The 21,144-nt window shown below is 36.5% G+C and overlaps 1 protein-coding gene across 3 annotated transcripts in view; it reads right to left on the bottom strand.

Moving 5' to 3' along the window:
- COBLL1 (cordon-bleu WH2 repeat protein like 1) overlaps window positions 1–21,144 on the bottom strand; it is a 76,982-nt gene that overhangs the window by 39,738 nt on the left and 16,100 nt on the right. The window contains exon 1 of one of the 3 annotated variants that reach the window (XM_027637039.1): window positions 15,012–15,179. The exons of the other annotated variants lie outside the window; for them this stretch is intronic. The gene's annotated coding sequence lies outside the window, so the exon portion shown is untranslated. Of the gene's footprint in view, window positions 1–15,011; window positions 15,180–21,144 lie in introns of those variants that run through there. 3 annotated transcript variants of the gene reach the window in all.

The raw sequence follows: 21,144 nt of genomic DNA, 5'->3' as shown, positions 1-21,144 counted from the left end.
GCACTTCCTTTCAATAAGAAACACTTTCCAGAAAAGAGAGGAAATCTATCTGCTGTATTTGTGTACAACCAAAGGCTATAGCATCAAGGAATATTACTGTTTACAGTGCTTAACTTCCCATTTGGAACACAGTTACATAAGACCCTACACAAAGACAGCTTGATAGCACTCTCACTGAAATTATTTTGAACCTAATCTCCAACATCAGAACCTTTTCTCAAGTTTTCTATAGCAATCACCAAGAACAGGAAAGGTCATAAAGATCTCACTTGCAATTCAGTCATCTCTAAGGTACTGAAATAGTTCATTAAATATAGTACAATAAAAAGTTTCTAAGCACAACAGGTAGAGTTCAGTTGATTAATTTGATTTATGGCAACATCAAGGACACTGGTTTATACAAAAGCAATTTTTTTTTTAACCAAACTTTACAAAATGCCCAAAGTACAAGTAAAACTTAGTGTTATTTTCACTCAAAGTCAGAAAAGGATCTAACTCTACTAAAATTACATCAAGAGAGAAAAAAGGCCACTGCAATAAAGCTTCTTCTAGAGCTTTTCTTGTCTTTGACCTCTCACCCCAAGCAATTATTATAATGCTTTTGACTATTACAATAATGCTGCTTCACTGCCACGTCATAGTAGCAGACTGCCAAAACCTCACACAATCTCCTCAAACAAGAGCTCAGACCTACATTAATAACATCAATTTGGGATTTTTTTTTTTTTTTACAATGATACATCCGTTTTGGCCAACAGGAATACAAAATATTTTGGCCCCTAGTTTCACGTATAAGCATTCCCAGACCAATACTCATTTTTAATACTCACAGAACAAATTTGTCTTCTACACTAAGTTTATTCTGTTCCGTGTTTGGGGTTAATGGTTTCAGTGCAAGTCTTCAAAATCAAACACTACTTGCTAGGAAAAACCTTGGAGACAACTGCAGCATTACTATCTGATCTGCTTATGCTTATCATAGTCCAGCAAATGACTGAAGTTATCAAGGTAAGTCACTCAAAAAATCACTGCTATATATTTCAGGCATATGAATAGAAGACCTCTTTAAAAATAAATTCTATTCATCTTGACTAAATTATTACCTGGCACACAGAGTTCTACAGAAAATTTGGGATGCCGTAAGTGCTGCAAAAAAAGTTACTTTTAAATTAAACATACTGTAGTATTCTAATATTTTTCCTTAACATTTAGCAGCCCAAATATTTTCTGTACCAGCGTCATAGCATCTATATAACATGACTATCAGCCTTGACACTAGTTTTTTATCTCAACATCAATATCACTGCTTGATTTACAATCTCTCTCTTTATTTCTACTATAAAAGCACCAGCTAGATGTTAAGATCAAGCTATGGATCAATGAGCGTCAAACACTGTCCATTCTTAGGTTATCCCTTCAAGCCAGGCTTATGATACATGTAGGACAAAATAAAGGAAAAATACTTGCTGTACCCGCTCCTCAGAGAATTATGATCTTTCAGGTTCTAAACTCATCCTCTCAGTTATTTGGGCAAGACTCTGAGGTCATATTGTAAGGATATTGTGTCTAGCAGGTGGTTCAATAGGTATCAAGGAAAAAATAGTTCAGAAACACATTTTAATTTCAGTTTCCAGGTAGAGGAACAAACATAGCCAATTTGTAAATCTTTTGTAATACTGGAGTATTTTACAGTGCATTTCTCTATACAGATTCCCAAGTGAAAGGATATCAATATTGTAAATAACACCCATATTTTAAAAATAATAGATAAGAGTAAGATGGCACTAGAAATAAGGCACTGGGAATATAGCTCTGCCAACAAAACAATTCATTGTGCAACTGATAAATAAAATGACATGGCAGTAGTAAAGCCATGAGTGATAATAGTATTAATAAAGTGATCTTTGAAGATTATCTCTATGGGTTTACTCAGAAAGGTTCCACCAAACAACAAACCATCTGCAGATGTTCCCTTATTCATGCCTATATTCAGATGACTGCTACAAAAAAAAAGAAAAAAAAAAGTAAAATGCATTTCCACTGTCTTTCCATACATAAATTGGATCAAGAAAATAAGGCATCCCTGGAATCAGGACGTGTTTTCAAAGGTCTTGCTAGAGAAAAGGTTTCCCTAGCCCATGGGATGCGTGGATTTACCCCCTCAATAGCCTCATTGCTCTGAAGATTTTTTTTTTTTTAGGAAGTCTTATACTAGAGAGAAATAAATCACAGAACTAGGACAGTAACCATGACAGTAAGGTGAAAGCTTAATGGAATCTTCGGATGTCTGGTTCACACTAAAAGCGAGAAAGGAGCAAATGAATCCTTTGGTTCCCTCCAGACCGTTTGGAACAGACACTTGCCCCCTCTGATTGTCTGTCCCCATGGCAGTGGCAGTCTTGAAAACAGAAGTGACTGTATTTGAGTCATTATTCATGCAATGTTTCTCTTATTAAAAGGAAAAAGGCGCAATTCAGAGGCAATGTAAACACAGATCTGCATGATGGGCATGTTTTCAATTGTGCCCCTCCTAGCATTAAAGGGGCACCACCTCCAGTATAAACACATAATTAATGAAAGTAAAAATCTAAAACTTTTCTAGAAAAACTATTCAGTCATTGTCCTTCAAAGCCAAATTATGACTAATATTACAATGATCTTTTCAAGCTCACTTAAAGCATATGAAAGAATCAACTCCTGAGCACAGACCTTGTACTATCCAAAGAAACATAGCTAGCTCCTCTCTAGGCATAAGAATTGCCTTGCTGTTAGGAAGACAAGCCAAGAGCTTCAGAATCCTAGCAGGCAACAGAGGATAAAAAGAGACTTTATCCTATAAATTAGCATAAAGTTTATTATTAATATTGAGGGATTATAGAAATGTGTTCTGATAAAAAAATTTCATTACAGTACATCTTGTTGCACCAAGAGAGGTAATTATTTTTCTCCTAAAAAAAAAAAAAAAAGAACACAGACCAAAAACAACAAATGAAGAAATATTGTGGAAAATTATTTCTGATGACATTACTTCAAAGGAGGTTAAGAATTTAGATTTCTGAAGTAAATAGGGCAAAACAAAAATACATAATATATGTATTTGTACTATATAAAATACAAAATAGGACAAAATACAAATACAAACTCGGCATGTCTATGTGTGACATACCTCTGCAGTAAGCAGATACTCAAATCTATTTGCAACCTTTTCATAAAGTAAAAAAAATGCAAAAAGGAACCCATATTTGCTACCAAAAGAAAGAACAAAAAATCTGAATGGTATTCAAAACTATTAAAGCCTCCTATGACTCACTTAGTCTTTATTATATTTGCAGTTATGAAAACAGCCTGCCAGAATGGAAGGAGTGCAAGCAAGAGAAAGCAGTAAATCTGTAACAGTAATTGAGTAATATATAACTGGTTGAATAAACAGGAAAAGAAAACAAAGAGCAGCTTGATCTGAAAGGGGGAGCTTAACCTTTGATACACTAATAAATCTAATAAATACTTAAAACTCAAGCAAACACATGTCACCTCCGCTAGGAACAAACCCTCCAATCTTTTTCAAGAACTGCTAAAAGGTTGCTCATACAGATGTTTTTCTTCCATGACTAGTAAGAAAGTTCAATCAGGGGCTCTCAAATAGAACAAAACCTGAATCTGTCCCTCTGGCCATTATCTCCCAGCCATGAAAGCAGGTATAAGAGCACTGTCTTTTCAAAGCCTGCAGATGAAACACCTAGCTCCGCTCATGGCTTTTTCAGCTGCTATTCTGAACATCAATAGATGTAAGAATTGTCAATTTAACTGAGCTTTGCCGCTGCTGCTTTCTCTCCCGTTCAAAATCATGTTTTAGAAGTAAAACTGGAGGCTGGTACTGGATGGATTTCGAGGCTGGGAAAGGTAAGAAAAGAAAAGCAGAGCAACTCCGTATCACAGCAAAAAGAGGCTAATATGGACCCCTCCCTTTTCCCTCACATACACACAGGCCTCCAATACAGGTACCTGGGTACAGGTACCAGTCACACTCAAAATCCCCTGGATCCATTTCTTACTGGATCCTTGCAATAGCCAAGGAAGAAGGTATTTCTTCGAAGAAAACTGGCTCCCTGCATGATGGTGGTAACATGATCCATTACTTCCATTAGAAAGCCTCTGCACTTTCTGTAAAAAGGTATGGAACCTCAGCATTAAATAGAAAGTAGGAAAAAATTCTTATTTATATAACAATGATTACAATTACCAGCAGTCTCCTCTGGGGAACGTAAAGAACCTTTCCCATACAACTATGCTGATGAATAATTTGCTCCAAGTGCTACACTTCACTCCTGTATTCACACTCACATCCTTTTCAACTTTCACTACCACAAGTTTACAGCCAGTACACTTCACTGCTGAATTTTTAACACGTTAACAGATGATTTAGTGTCAGTAGCATATAGACTTCTACAAGAAGTTCAACTGAACTCCATTTCTTAAATTCTTTCTTTGTTGCTGTTAGCCAAGTGCATCTTTGCTTTGTGCAGTTATTTACGTACTTAGCCCATTTAGTCCACAAAATTGTTATAATGCTTTCCATGATAAATGAAAGTGATATACAATATCCAAGGAACACACAGAATACACAGCAAGGACTCTATTATATTAAACACTAAAAGAATTGACTTTTACAAGTTATTACAAGTAACTAGTGGGTTTTTTTCCAAACAGATTTTAGACCAAAATCAGAAGAAAGCAAATCAAAGAAATCAAAAAAACCCTTACAATCTGCATGAAATAACAGCATTCCTCAATTAAAATAATCTCAATAACCTCATCTGAGTTTCAAGGCACCAATCATCAACTTAAAATAAAATATACAAGAGCTTCTCTACCCAGAAATGTACCACTGAAATTTCAGCAGTCTGTACACCTGGATAAATTTATAGGTCTTTATACACCCTCATCTTTGAGCCAGAAGTGGGATTTTAAAAAGCGTTTGTATCTTTGACTAAAAGAATCACATGCTTTGTCTGAAAAAGGACAAAGACATGAATTATTCTTTCTTCTTACAGGCCTGTATTTAAGTTCTGGCAGTTTATGTACTGCCCTACACAGGAATTCTGCATTGCCTCAAAGAGTAAGGACTTGTATGTTGCTGCAAGTATATAATTATTGGTAAATATTTTTGTCCCAGCAAGTGTTAGGAAAAGTAAAATAACATAAGTATTACTTTGAAGCCATTCTGCTGATCATCTAAACAAGGAGAAGGAATAATAGCTAAAATTGATTATACCACTACTGCTTACCTCCAACATAGCACAGGTTCTTCTTCTCCATTAATATGAGGTGAGTTTCTTTCAATAGCACATGGAGGTAGAAGGGAGGGACTGTGTGTGTGCATGGCAAGCTCACTGCTTCCTTCCGCTACTGCTGACCTCAGTAAGCCTACCTATTTATAATCCCACCACCTGACCAAACAGCCTACAGAGTACATCTAGAGATTTGTATAGCCTGTAATCCTGACATATCTACTTCAGCCAATTCAAAAGAGAGTATTAAGTAGCTTTGTTATGTCTTCTGTGGCTTTATACCATAAAAAGAATCCAATCCTGTTTTCCGCACCCCTTTTATTTTTGCAAAACAAGTTTAATGGGAATTTTTAGAATTAGGACTCATCCTTCTCTCCATGCTTTTTAGCTTTCTCCATTTCTCTGCTTGTAAGATACCAATCTAAACAGCTCAGGTGAGCAAATTTTAGTGATTAGTAGAATATTCATACGGCAAAGGCAAATACCCATTTACATCCAGTTAATCTGATCATCAGTACTACCTACAAAATTATTGAAGCTTAAGATCTTTACAAATCAATTTCACAAACAAAAGCACAATACTTATGCTATCAGGAAAACAAACAACCAACTCAGCAGTGTTTAAAGTAGGATAATTTACAGAAGCCTGACCTCATAGTCAGCTAAAACCAGAAGATGCTTAAAAGCAATTCTCAATTCAGTTACCTTTCCCAAAGTCAAACCTAATGCATAAAGCCATGTGAGGACTGCTTAAAGCTCAGTCTGCCCAGGGAGTAGGAAGGAATGCAGTCAACAAACTCTTTGGGCAAGTGCTGTCATCAGTGGCAACATCCTGAAGGTTTCTATCACTCCTAAACATTGCTTCTAGATCTGTATCAGGCCACAAGGTGTTTAGAAGCAGGCTGAGTACTGCTTCAGTGAGAGGATAACATCTACCTGAGTGCATGTGTGCTGAGTGAACAGCATTACTGACAGTTTCTTATCTAATCTTTCTTACCTGAGAAGTCCTGTCACCCATCCCAGACAAAACAGAAATCGAAGTCAGCTTTGCCTAAACCTGTGTAAAGTTGAATGAAACAATCAGATCAACTGACTTTGTTCAAGTCGACGGCCCTCTGCAACCAAACTTCAAAAATTAACAGAAAGAATAAAAATCCCTGAAGCAATTTCACTTGTGGATAATCTGGGGAGGGCAATAATGCAGATGCAGCCAGGCTTACAGGACAAGACTGCCAGTAGCAAAAGTTCCAGTGCAGACAGGGTACCAATGTTGGCTAAAACACCAAGCTATTGCCTACGGCCAGTATGTCCTACCCAGGACAAAACATTGAGAATTTCACCTGGAGGTATTAATTACTATCTGGGTCTAAGGGCTATAGCTAGAAATATATAATTAATACAATAATAAAATACCTGATTTTTTTAGCCCTGCTGTTATTTTGCAGTACTAAATTTTACATACTGTTTACCTAGTTAGCAATTTACTTTTTATGGCTTTCACAGATTAAGCAGTAAATTTATCACTGTTAAAAAATCATATGGTTTTCATTCCGGGAGTGACCAATGGGATTTTATATTACTGACCACAATAAGCAAGTGCCCAACGTTTCAGATAGCCTGAAAGGAAAGAAAGGTTTTCTGCTTCTACAAGTATGTACCTGGCTATTTCCCCTGCATCTCACAGAGGTTACTTATACCTTTTCCCCCACCAATATCACTCAGCATGGACTGCTGGGGGTTTTTTTTGGTTGTGTGGTTGGAGTTTTTTAATTGTTTTGTTGTTGTCGTTTGTTTTAGTTCCTAGAACACTTGTGGAAGGTAAAATGTTAAGAATTTTAAAAGATGGGGTGTGAGAAGAGCTTACACAGGGTATTAGGAAAAAAAACAACACCAAACCACCATGTAAGGAAATGGAATTTAAAAGTTTGATAAGAATTTGGATTAGAATTTTAAACTGCTTCTCATTTTTTCATAAATCATCTACTTAAATTACTCATTATGGCACTGCTGTGTAGCAAATACCTCTAAAAATGAAACATCAACTGAATTGTATCAGCAACAAAAGGCAATGCATGTGAATGGACCATAAACTGAGACTTATTTTATTTCTTGTGTGTATACTTTAAAAAAAGCAAACCATCTAATTTTGCTAAATAGAATGATGCTGTAGTGCTAAATACAAAACATTTTCTAAAGAGGTCCCTGTACAGGTCATATTTTACTATAGATATTTGATGATCTATAATCCATATAATTGTTTCCAAGACCAAAAGGATATTAAGACTTGTATATATACCAGTGAGGAAAACAAAACAGAACCTTCCCAATATTCATTTTTAGATCTTTAATACCTTCAGATTCACTTGTCTGTGATTACCCAGAGCATTTAGTACTTTTGCAAAGGGGAGAAACAAAAAAAAAAAAAACAAAAAACCCCCCCCAAAACCCAAACAAACAAACACGCACAAACCACAACTCTAAAAGCCCAATAGGCTGTTAGACCCCAGATAATGTGTACCAATTATCTGCATATGGAAAAGCTTCTCAGACTTATATGTTTATAAAAAACCCCAACAGAGACATATCTGTGAAGCTGAGAGCTCTTTGAACCTATTGTCTCTCTTGTTATAAACAAAAGACTGTTTTTTAAAACTATCTGAGATTTCATCTAACCCTGAAATAGTAATGATTATTTTTTTAAAATAATATCCTTAGAAACTGAAGTCTGAAAGCAGCAAGAATAGCAGGAAACCTAGATTACTAGGCTAAGAATGGGCATTCCTCCAGATAAAATTCCTGCTTTATTAAATACTCTCTCTTCAGTTGCTTTGTACCTACTGAGATGACATCTCATCTGTGATGGACCAACACAGCCAAGTCTCCAGGGACAGGCAAATAGTTTTCTTATATCAAAAAGAATTGGAGAAGAGAGCATAGACAACAGGCTTCCAAATGGCTTGGAAGCATACCAAGAACTTGTTTTTCTATGCAAGTCACATATCAACAAGGAAAGTTGATTTTAGATTGTATAATCAATCAACATTAAGAGGGACTTAATTATTTTACCATTAGTTAACATTTGGTTTAAGTATTTTGTGCATCATCATTAAACAATTCTGTTGTATGTTCTCTTTTCACTTACTTGGAACAGTTAAAACACAACAAACTAGTACATGTACAAAAGGTAAACCTAAGAACATAATGACGTGGTCTCTCAGCTCTCATGCCCCTTATATGAAAGCCACACCTTTGACCATCCCTCTTGATTCTCTCTGAGTCTTCTTTTGTTTTATTATATCCTTTTGGAGATGACAGAATCTATAACCATACACTGGATTGTCATTATGGATTTATACATTGGCAAAATCATGTTTTCTTCTTTCTTCTCTATTCCTTTGCTAATGTGCATGGCAAATTGATTTGTATTGAATCTATCTAAAGTGAATTTAACCTCATTTTATTATCCATTTATTTTTGTAAAATCCTTCTGCAAGTCTTCAGTCATGCCTTCTCTTATTACTATGAATAATATTTTTTTTACTGTCAGCAAAGTGCCACCTCATTATTAAGCTGCTTTTCTAGATTATTAGCATGTAGCATGTTGAACTAAAAGTTCCAGCACAGATACCTGTGGAACTCTGAGGTGGCAGCCCTTCACCTTCAGAGCAGATCATTTCCCATATCTCTGTTATTATTCTGGATCAAATTATTTAACCTTGCAAGGTTTACCATTTTATGCCATGTTTCTTCAGTTTCCCTAGAAGGGTGTGGGCTTTTGGTCGTTTTTAAGATGAGCATGACTATGCCAGCTGGCTTTTCCTCATATGTTTGGTCAGCAGAGCCTTTAGATTCTTTTTATATTTTTACAGCCTTAAGACATTTACACTGTAGATACACTGCTATATCAACAAGTTCCTCATTTTATTCTAACTGTGGTTGTTCCATCAGTGTGCAGAGAAACAGATTTTGTTCTTAAATTCAGCCACCAAATTTATAGTTTGCCTTGAATACTAAGGTAGCGTTTAAGAGACCTCACCAAAGCTATCCTAGTTGTTGTGCAAATTCAAAACAAAAAGAGTGTGCCTACTCGGAAAACATCTGCAGACAAAAGGACAAACCCATATTTTGGGTCACCTATTGACAGCATAACTTCCCTTAAACTGGTGCCTGACCCTTTCACCCCTCTACCTCAATTACAACTTTTTATCCTCACTTTCACATTATAGATCTTCTCTCTCTACACAGCACAAAAAGTAATATGCAAACATTAGCACATTTTTTTACCTTCCTGAGTCATTATTTCATCACAGCTGCTAAGAATCTGCCTCGCTATCTCAAAATTGTTTCAGTATTTTCTTCTGTGCCAATTCTCTCTTCCACCCCTGAGAGTAATTTTTATAACTTTTTCCATGGGATCACCACCTTCTTCTCACCTGAGGCTCCATTACACCTACAGACATCTGACAATTAAGAATCCATAATATTTCTTGGTAAGTACATGGTAGTACATTACAACTTCCCTCATTTTTAGGGTCAAAAAAACCCCACAAATCAAGGGACTTGGGAAAGTTTGTGTTGATTAAGCTCTATAGAGGAACACAAGGGTTAAGAAGTGGCAAAAACCCCAGTGTCCGATGAGCAAAATGCTTCAATTCATGCTCACTAGGTCAGAGAAAGAGAGAATACTAATAGAAGTTATCCAGAAGCTTTATTCACTTAAAACCAAAAAGAAATGCAAACTGCAATACAATCCTCAACTTCTGAGTTTTGTTGATTCAGACATACTTGAGAATATGACTTTCACTATGACACTGAAATTTAAGGGGTCAATAATCACTCAGAAATTACCATTTTGAGAAGTCAGCATCTCTTCCCCCCCCAAATATGGAAGTTACTAAACAAAACTGAAACTGAACAAAATACACATTACGACATGGTGATAGTACTGCCATGGGGCTAATGGTTGCCAGAAATAAAAGATAAGAAATAAGAGACAACAGGGATTGTAAACGGCAGGATTTTTTTCAAATATTTTTTGTGTCAACTTGATATAGCTAGGTAACAGATGGTATATTATGTTTTTCCTGCCTTGACACAATTTAAAAACAAGCTACAGATGGCTATAATGAAATCCTCATTAACACACTTATATTTTCACAGTTCGGTATGGCAATAATAAAACTTTCAGGTCTGGAATTTCCTGTTGGTTAATTAGCGGTTAGGTTAATAGCCTGAGGAAGTGCACAACCCAAAAAGTTTCCTTGTTGTTTAATCATATAATTACTATATTCATATTTCTGGGAAAGCTCTCAAGACAGATTTAATGTCACAGTAAAGTTACCTTTATAACCCTCCCTGTTTGTGAAACAACAGTATTATTTTATTTAGCAGAGCGTGTAGGCAGGAAAGCCATGAACAGGCCTAATTCAGCTGCCTCTGGGAGGTTTCAGCTTGTTTTTATTTTAGAGATACCAACTTAGAGAAGTCTTCCAATACATATTACAGCAAACACATTGTACAGAAGAGCTGGGATCAACAACTACTGGTCTACAGATACAATGCCAGTTTATAATCCTCTGCAAAAGCTTGAAATATGATATATGCTTAACAGTACACCAAGATATCCCTAAATCTCAGATCTAGAAAGAGAACAAAAAAAAAAAAACAGAATCACTGCAAATCTTGTATTCAGGTTATTTCCATAAATTAAGCTGCTGCTATAATCACAAGGTGGCACAATGCCAGCTGCAAGCTGCATTATTAAACACTACGATTACAATAGTAGTCAAAGATGTAGAGTTCAGCACCAAAACCCCCCTGGATTTCAATAGTCACAAACTAGTTACCAGCTGATGACAGGGTGCCTTCATTACTGTGCTACTTATGCTGTAAGATTAAGGCTGCAGCCCAAGCCATTCCCCCCCAGCCGTGCCTTCTCTGGGTGGTGCCGCCACACCCCCACACAACCGATACCCGCGCTCGGTGCAGTGGAACAAGGAAAGCCAGTAACTTGGCAGAACCAGGTCCCAAAACATTATTGAATGTTGCTGTTGAATTTTTTTTCTTTTTTAACTGCCATCACCAAAAAACTACATTGAGAAAGTGTGACACCCTTGTCATGGGGCACAGACCAATGGAAACAACCACACAGCTTTTTGAAGCGCTGGAGGTTCAAAAGAGGATAGCCACTGCCAAACCATCCTCAAAGGAACATAATGTGGAAAACTTGAGTTGTGACTGAAGTTACACAGTCAAAAAGAGACAGTATCCAATTATTTAAAAGTTGTCATGCTAAAAATATCTTTTAAGCCCACCAAACTCACTTATGAAAGAGAATTTGGATTCTCTAAGAATCCCATTATTTTGATGACTATTCTTAAGAGGCCTAGAAAGTTAATCAAAAAATGACAGACAAAATAAAACTCCCTCACTGATTTTCTTCTGGAAAATCCCATGTTTTAATTGAGAAACTTTCAGATCCAGTTTCACATACAAGTTTTCATAATTATATCCATTCCCTGACAGAACAGCCTGTACTTTGACAGATCTTCTTATGGCACTGGTGCTGTGAAAAATTTAGCTGTAGCTTTAATAAGAAGTTAAAAAAGTTTCTTGTTCTGAATATTTACACATAGTATAATGCTGCCTTTAAAATCTGTACCTCTGGTCAAGTTCAGTACCACTTGCTCTTCTCCTTACAAAACAAAAAGTTAAAAATAATTGCAGTGTTTCAATGCTAAACAGTTTGTGAAGCAAGGACACCTTGTGTTTGCTTCATCCAGCACTCCCTCACTCCATTCTTCAGAACAGTGTATCTGGTGGTGTTCTCTTAATCTTTTGAGTTCCTGTACTTATCAGATGATAAAAAGAAAAAAATAAAAATAAAAATAAAGAAAACAGCAAACATTCTACTATAGTTATAAACTTTGTCATGTAAGTTTCAGGTATTTCCTCAAGTTGAAGTAAACACAAGACAATGGAAAAATTATACATTAATTGCACTGGGGTAAGTACTAAAATTATAATGAAAAGTCCCCCCCTTTTAATTATGATATCAAACAATTTAGAGCAGAGTTTGTTGTACAGAAGCTGAAACTTATTTACAGGAGGGCCTTCATTCCAGAGGGGTAAGAAGTCATCTGAGGAGCAAAAGCCCATGGTTGGAATTCAGACATTCAAAGACGGCATGTGGGAAGGAATATGCCTCAGGTTCCCTACTACCAGTAAGACAGGAATGAGGAAGAAATGCAGTGTTCTTTCTTACTTACTATGCACATACATAAGCTAATTCAGATAAGCACGTATCTTTGGAATCATTATCACAGACAACTAAACTGGGATCGTATCACACCAACTTAATATTCAGAAGTAAAGTGCTCCAGTCATACTCAGTCTCTATTACATGTGTTTTTTATCCAGCACAGAGTACGTCCATCCAAGCCATGACCAGTCACAGTTTCTCCAGGAGAATGCTGTGGGAAATGCTGGCAAAGGCTTTACTAAGGTAAACAAACTAAGGCCCAGGTGAACAACATCCACTATGCCTTGTCATAGCAGTACACTGGGTTGGTCAAGTCTTCCACAAACCCATGCTGGCTGGGACTGATCCCCCCCCACAGTGGTCCTGTATATCCTGCATGATGGCACTCCAGATAGTTGCATGGCTATACAGCTCACCACACGGTGCTATACCACTTGTGCAGACTGTCTTCTCTGTGCAATAGTACAAAATATGCTTAAAAAGAATGTCTATATTAATATATCCCAAGTTCTTAAAAGCTCTTCACATAGCAGGACTGTCAGCTTGATTTTCTACCAACTCAGAAAAGATTAAAAGAAGAGGTGATACAAGTATTCAAACACTTCTATTTGTATGGACTACAAATACTGAAATTCTATCAAATTAAAACCCTTGCAGAGAAAAAAATGAATGAAAGCAGAGGAAAGAAGAAACTCCAACAGCACGGTTTAAAGAAGCTGAGCTCTGGTGGACAAAAAAAAAAAAAGGAAGAGAAAAAGGAAAGTATTTCCTCAGTTAGTAAGAGACCTCTGATGCCATAGTAAGTTCACTAGTGTTTCTAGGAGTCTTGTCTTGATGTGCTGCTAAAAAAGCATTATATTATTGTAGTTATATACCAGCCACAAAACATTTGGTCTGCTCTACCTGACAGTATCTACTTTGAAATTTAGGAATGCAATACACCAAGTTTTTATGATTCAGTGTTTTACTTTAGCCCTGTAAACATCGCAAGCCTTCAACAGAAAGGTGAACAGTTACAGTAAGTGGCTATTTCTGGCAATTTTTTTTCTATCAAACATCAAACAGTCCAAGTTAGACACAGCATACCCCAGAACTGAAGGAACAGTATGTATCAAAACTGGAGGATTTTGTTTGGGGTTTTAGCTCTGTTTCCCCTGTCCCGTTGTGGGCTGTTCGTAGAAACCAAAAAGCATCTTTTCATAAAGGTTCCTAACAGAAAGTTTTACAAGTGAGTTCTTGTGACAATTTTTTTTAATTTTACTTTAAAGAAAGACATAAACAAAAGTACCTGTCAGAAAGATATGGCAGGGCTTACAGCACAGTCACAAATTTCACTTTCACAACAGTGAGCAGAGATTTTCTTTGACCATGAAATGAAATTCCATCAAAAACACCAACAGACTTTTATTCACAGGGCTGAGACTTACAAGAATTTGATACAAAGTATACAAGTTTTTAAATGTATTTTCTTAAAATAAAATTGCAGTCCTTTTGTGATCTGAAGTCTTGAACTGAGACCTTTCGCCAGGCAAAATTTTAATATAGGAAGGACTCAAGTCAGGACCTGTGACACACAAATTCTTGTACATGCATGTGTACATTTCAACATTTCAATATTTTGTCTTCTGTTTTAAGAAAGAGCAATCAGAATTATCTATGACTTATATTTGAGTCATTTGAAAAATAAACTCCAAAATCTAAAGTACAATTAATCTGCTCCTTCCACTGCAATTTATAGGAGTTTGAAGAGTTTCTGCAATAACCACCTTAAATTACAGATACATTAGTTTACACATGCCCAGTACTGCAGAAGCCTCATGCCTGGTAGAAAGAGTAAACAAGCTTCCTAAATAAAGACAAGTAATCAAAACCTTCTCTGTTGCTTTCCCTCACGTCCCCTTCTTCTACCTTTGGTTGTTCCTACCTGGAAATCCAGACTTCTAAAAACATGTATTTAACTGCAGGTATTAACCACTCATAACTGTTTTACAATAGTAAAATACAGTCTTCAAGCATTTTATTTTTAAGCCTTTTGTTCATAATTTTGCTTAGATATATACTGCATTTATAATAAAAATAATACAAAAACCCCACAACACTTCTTTTCAAAAAATGAAAATCTTCCTGCCAACACTAGAAAAGAAAATTCAATTTTTAATTCTCACTATTAAAGACTTTCCATCTTTAGTACAAGATTTTGCAACAAACAGTACAACCTACAGGTATGGACATTAATATCAGATATGTCCACTGCTAGCTTTAAGATTCTGCAAGAACTCAGACCCCAAATTCATACACCTCTACTTACAGTTCACACGCAAAATATGTGAACTGGGAAAAAGAAACATTCACTTTCCAGAAAAGGCCAAGTATAACTTTTGTAATTATGAGACAAATGTGACTGTAAGTACCTGCTTACCAGAGAAAGCCTAGACACTTCAAAAACACAGCTTGATACTTACCAAGCTCTTACATTTTTCGTTTCTACCAGAGAAAAACATAAAGCCCTCAGTGAAGACGCTGAAGTCCAGAGGTGTCTCAATAACACATGCTGAGGCTTTGCCAGCCCAGACTTGATTTGTCCCTTAGTCACTCATCCTGCCTCTGCTCAGCAAGCAGCTCTGGGGCAGAGGCAGCAAGTGCTTGTGAGAGTGAGGGAACAGAGGCAACACCATCAGGCCAAGAACAGGGACACGAGCGTGGGAAGCGCCTTTTGTTAAAATAAACACTTTTGCAGGAAGAAAACACTGAAAGCACGGTCAAAGTATTACAATAAAAACTCTTACAACACTGAAAGTACTGATTTTAAACAGTCAAAAATGTAATCAAACACTGTCCTTGGACTATGGAGTGGCAGGCCAGCTTTAGGGGTTCTGGGGAGAGATGGTGAGCTGTGGCAGTAAGCCCAGAAAACTGCTGCTGATGCCTGCACTGAGCTGTGATGTTATTGCTCCCACCCGGACAGAAAGGGCAAGAGAGAGACTGTTCTGCTGTTCCCTGACAGAATGACAGTAAGAAAATACAGACAGATAAAACCCTGCCTTTCATTCAGAGACGTTAGTTATCCTCACAGCTAAGCAGGCTGTAAGGAAGAAAACAGGTTCTCCTCTCCAAGGCATGCCAAACAGGTTCAGTGCTGAAAAGTTCCTTCCTGTGCACTTGCTTGGCGTGAAATATCCTCAACACTGTATTACTTCCCATATGTGAAAGCCAGTCTTGAACACATAGGTACTTACCCTGCCAAGGCAAAGCACTACTACCTCAAAGCATAATGCTGTTTTTGAAAGCAAAGTCTCTCTGACATCCTTCAGTTGAAGTCAACAAAAATGCAGATGTCTCAAATGCAAAATAATATCAACTGTCTCCATAAGCAATGCTGTGCTTACCTAGACAACCTAACTGTAAAGGTAAACCATCTTCCTAGAAAACTGACTACCTGGAAATAAACTATCTGCACACATAACATCACTGGGACTGATGAGACCAATTAATGCAGTCCTTCAAGTTACTGCCGAGAATTGACATGTTTTACTTTCCAGTTCCAGTGTGATATTTCCTTTTCAATGACCAAACCAGCCATTGTTCAGTGATTTGATGTGGTAGGTGAATAAACTGGTATTGCTCAGAAATCCTTTTCCTGGTTCTCCATCTAAGCAGGTTTCAGCAGGGATAAATAATCCTGAAGTTAGGCAAAAAACTGTGCTGTACTATCCCGGTTAGACCAGGTCTACAGCCAGGAGCACAGACATTTTACAAGTCCACAAGTAATTTTACCTCTGGGGATGAGGCAAGAGAAACTGGTTGGTTTAACAGAAGCCATGAAAAAAGAAAGCCACAGGGTGGCACTGCAGGTAGGCTGTATTTTGAAACTACTTGGCTGCTTATTCTTTTCTGGGTAAATCAGAGTTTATTTAATCCCATCTGCATAAAACAGGAGAGTGGTTCGTTAGTTTTTCTTCAAGCATTGTACTGTCCAGCAAGAAATATCCCTAGAATAAAAATCACATCATAAGAGAGACACCTACTTCAGAATTTTCAGAGTATTTTATAAATTAATGAAATGGTATTTAAGAGCATTAAGACAAGACTGCTATTGTAAAGATAGGTTAGGAATTTATACCTATTTTGGGTTTTTCAGTTCATTTTGAAACAATTTAAGAAGAAAATCTGCATAAAGCATGTGCATTTTCATACAAAAGCTAAAGAATTTTCTTCATACCGTGATTTTTTATCAGTGTTGCGATGGAAAAATCTCAGACAGTTCTCTCTTCCTCTGAAAGGAAGGACAGTATTAACTTATGGAAAGCATATGAAAAAGTCTTAACACTGCACTCAACACTATCACATTCTTTTAAAACATTTTCACTCTCGTATATAAAAGAATCATACATTATTTCATCCAAAATAGACAATTTATTACAGTAATATTTCAAAGCTAGACTTCAGAGTCTATTTAATCTGCTTTGTTGGCTGCTTTTCCCCCAAATTTCAAATCCCTACTATTTGAGTTAAAAGCAAAAACAATTGCAAGAAGAGCAATTCCTGTTCATTTAGTGAAGAAACTGATTTTCAAGGGAGATTTGGAGGTCATCCAAGATTGCAACAGTTACTTTCTACTTTATAAAAGAAAAGTCCCTTCGAGGTATAAATTTGATATTTAAGTAGATTCTGAACGAACAGATAATATATGACTATGCACAACCACTTCAGTTGCCGAAATCCTCATTCTAAGTTTTCAGTTTGAAAGTATGATCAGTAACAGTCTTCCTTTGATGTTTCTAGTAACAAATGAAAATAAACAAAAAGTTGTATTTTAGTTCAGTTGCACCATAATATAAATTAGAACATCAATTCATCTCCTGTCATTTTTCTTACTCCAGAGGGCAAGAATTCTAAAAAATAGAAAGTTTTATTCCCTCAGACAGAAGTTCAAGAGTGGCCTGGTAATTGTTCCAACTGCCAAGTGGAACATAAGCCATTCTTTCTGCTACAAGATTGCTCCCTGTATGTTTTAAACTGTTCATATATGGAGATTATTTTGCTATTAGATAGCATGACACTAATATATTGGCAAAGAAATATGCCAATATAGCTGTGACTTTAACATTAGATAAAGTAGATGATTATGTAATAGCATTGATTGCCAAAGCTATACAAATTTGATTTGAGTATATTATTTACCTACTTTGTGGACTCTTACACTAAGGCACTCTATGTGCTAGTAAATGGTTTCAAAACATATGCCCAACACATACTAAATTAAAAAGTTAGTGACCTGGTAAGATAAACTGATTTTGGTACCAAAATGTCAGTGTCTGGTGTCAATGTCGCTTAAAAATGTAATAGAAAAATTTAACAGAAAAGTAATTAAGGCACCTCCTCCTCAAAAAACACAAACAAACAAACCCACCAGTCAACCACATAACACAAAGGAAAATACTAATGTAAAGACTTGTCTATTATTATTTCCTCTGCTTGGATTGGGAGAGCAAAGGCTTCTGCGGAAGTGTTGGCATGTAGACACTGCATAACCATACTCAGAACACTTCATACACTAACTTCCCAGTTCATCAATTATATGAACTACGACACTGTTTGCATATAACACTCCAAGGTCATGTGCTGATGCAATGAATGGAAGTGAAGTCCATTAATTCCAAATAAAATAACTATTTAAGCAAAAAAATAGACACACTGGATGCAACCTAAAAGTGCTTCAGATAAGCTTCTCTGTTCCCCTCTATTGACACCTATACCGTTATTAATAGAAAGCTAAATCAAAGTGGACAAATTTGGGAAGAAGGTGCATTGCTCATCAAGGCCATAACTTGAAAAGTATGGGTTTCGAGAAAGCTGTGTGTAAGAAGATACATGGAAGTAACTAGCACGTCTTCTGTTTGAATTCTGTATTCTTCTGCTTTTTAATTTCCTTACTTAAGACAGAGAAGTGTTCATAGTTAATTTGTACATATTTTGCACAGTTTTGGAATAATGTCTCTGGACAGCACTAGGAAACTTATGCAATTAAACTGTTAATTTTGCTAATAGTATTTCTAAAAATCAAATTGCTAATCATAACTTTGGAACTAGCCAATGCTAGCTCTCACAGTTTGTCATTAGTACTGGAACGGCATTTGGTCTACAATATGCCATTACAGAATTTTCAGTTCTAGATGGGAGGTCACACACACACAACATCTCCAAGGGAAAAAAAAATAAAAAATCAAATACTAAAATTTTAACGAATAAAATCAAATACCAAACAAACTATTCTGCCAATCCTAGTCCTATCTCACCCAATGTAGAACAAACAAACAAAACAAACAAATATAATCTATGTTTTCACATCTCAGGTATCTGAAAACTTCATATCTATTTATTTATGCAGATGACTAAATAGTTCCTTCATTTTTCAAATATCTTTGAACAGAAGTATTTGTTCAAGAACATAAAAGACAGAAATTAAATGGTTGCATAGCTTTTGTCACTGCAATTCAAAACATTTATGTCCAGTTCCTAACAACCACAGTATCACACGATTTTACACCCTTCCTCAAACTGCAATCAACATTTAGCCCAAATTTCAGCACAACCCACAGGAATTCAGATATAAGAAATTTTAAAAAGCAAAACAAACCCCTGCACACAGCTATTCTTAGCCAGCACTGTGAGGCACATTCTTACATTCCCATGGAAAGTGAACAGCACAAGGAGCATGGCTGCATGTTCCCTTGAGGCCAGGCACAACGGAACTGTTGGACAAAGAACAAGTTCTGGTCCCCACCACTAACACATACACACAGATCATGGGAACTTATTTTCTCTGGGTCACTTGGCTACACAGCTGCGTATGTGTAATTTGTTTTTAGAACACAAATGTCTTCCTTTAAATAACAACCAATTACTCCATGATCAAAAAAAAATCCAGAAGAGACAAAAATATCTGTATTGCTAGTATGGTATACCTGATAGCATAAGCTAAACATACATACAAAGCCTGTTTCACTGAACAGTACACAACTATCCTATGAGTACAAATTCTGCCATGTTAAAAACTTCAGACGGGTGACTACTATCATGATATCAGTCCCAGGAGTTCAAAAACAATGATGCAGAAGCCCCATCACATATAACAATCTTGTCTCTGTCTCTTGCTGGCATGACTAAAACTTATGCTTTCAGCATTTTTCTAGCAGAAATAAATTGATTTTATTATCTATTTAAAAGACAGATTAATAACAGCTATCAGTAGTATCTAATGGATCAAAAAGCTACTTCCACTCCTGGACTTCTACTCAGTTTCTACTCAGAAGTCACAAAGACTTTAACAATTCCAGTAGAACTAAGGAGTGAACGTGGATGGAAAACTGTTGTAATCATGTAACTGCAGCTACCATAATAGACAAGTGATTCTGTGTTGAAAGTTCTGGGACAGCCACAAATTAACTTTGTTAGACAAAGCTGGTCTAGTATTGACTCAGATATATTAAGAGGGACCAGAAAAATAGGCTACAGCTCTATTTGTCACTTCATATATGTATAGAGGCTCAAACAAGCTGTGACTTGTTGCTAGAAGAGACCAGAATTCACCTGTCAAATTAGGAGTTACAGTAGGTAAAGACAGAGGAAACAGACTGAGTGATTCTTGATGCCTTCACCCTCCTCCTCTTCATAAGGTTCACCAACCTCTCACCATCTTCTCCATCTAAGGATCAGCCTTTGGCTACACAACCTCACTGGATCCCACTGCTAATCACAGTACGAATTACGAGGTCACACCTTCTAAATACTCACCAGCAGCCTGGCTGCTTTGCTAAGCAAGAAACACAATTAACGTGGCTAAATAATGGATGTTCATAAAACACCTCCCAGCAGTGCATTATTTCTGTGCATGTGGTCACGTGGTTACTCAAGCTTGCCATCATTGTCTCATAATTCCATTTTCTGCATATCTGCTGATGTGAAACAGGGTTGAACAGGGAGTATCTCTGTCACGGTAACATTGCAGACTATGGGAAACAGTTTTTCAGACTGCAAGTATGATCCAGCAGCCTTTAAAAATATTTTATACTATTAGCTTTCTGGTGTCAAAGGTGGTTAATTAGGATACCAGGTGACTGTTAAAAACAAAGAATCAAAACAATGACAAAAGCTTCTGAGAAAATTGCAAGAAATTTTACAGCTAGGCTGAGCCATCAGTTGTTCTCTATCTTCAAAATTAGTAATTGAGGCCTTTTTTTAGCCCCAATTACATGATGGTATAACTTTATCACAACTGGTGCTAAGTGATGCAGCTAAGTGACTGCATGAAGGAAACAACAGAATCATAGAATAAATCAGGTTGGAAAAGACCGTTAAGATCATCAAGTCCAACCATAAACCGAACACTGCCAAGTTCTTACCTTCTTCACTGGAGGGATGAAACTGCCTTTTCAGGTTGTCCACTCCTGTTCATATTCTTTTAAATTTTTTTAAATATGAAAAGGATCAAAGGAAATTGGCTTTTCCATTTTGGAAAAGGTACATACAAGCTTATTTGCCAAAGGACCCAGTTGCAGGCCTTGGTAGCCTATCCTCTTTTATCGTGTAGCTCTT

Source organism: Corapipo altera, unplaced genomic scaffold (genome assembly GCF_003945725.1).
Source record: "Corapipo altera isolate COAL_440 unplaced genomic scaffold, ASM394572v1 45, whole genome shotgun sequence".
Lineage (NCBI taxonomy): Eukaryota > Metazoa > Chordata > Aves > Passeriformes > Pipridae > Corapipo > Corapipo altera.
This window is presented reverse-complemented; position numbering and strand designations above follow the sequence as displayed.